Genomic DNA, 416 nt, shown 5'->3' with positions numbered 1-416 from the left:
TGCGGGGGGAGGCAGTCACGCTGATTGGCTTCCGCGTGTCACGATATCCGCGCGTGCCGTGCAAGCTCGCGCGGCCTTGAGTCCTGGCTCGCACGAGCGTGCAATGAATGTCCCTGGCAAGGGTGGCGTCTCGTCTCACGGCCCCTGCACTTCCTGGCTTGGCGGAGGAGATCGGGATGGATTTCCTTCTCGCTTCCCGTCGGGGCCCTATGTTCCCGACGGACGTCCGTCCGGCCCCTCAAGGGTGGCCGGGACTTCTGGCCTCCTCCGGTTCTCTGCAAGGGGTGCATGGTGAAAGCGTGATTCCTTTCGTAGGCGATCGCGGTTACAAGTAATGATATGAAATAATACAACCTGCTTATCCGGGCTCCCGGATGTGTACTTCTCTCTTCGCTTCTTCGGCCTTCCCTCCGATA

This window comes from Trachymyrmex cornetzi, unplaced genomic scaffold (genome assembly GCF_001594075.2).
Source record: "Trachymyrmex cornetzi isolate Tcor2-1 unplaced genomic scaffold, Tcor1.1 scaffold1042, whole genome shotgun sequence".
NCBI classification, from domain to species: domain Eukaryota; kingdom Metazoa; phylum Arthropoda; class Insecta; order Hymenoptera; family Formicidae; genus Trachymyrmex; species Trachymyrmex cornetzi.
Note: the sequence above shows the minus strand (reverse complement) of the source record.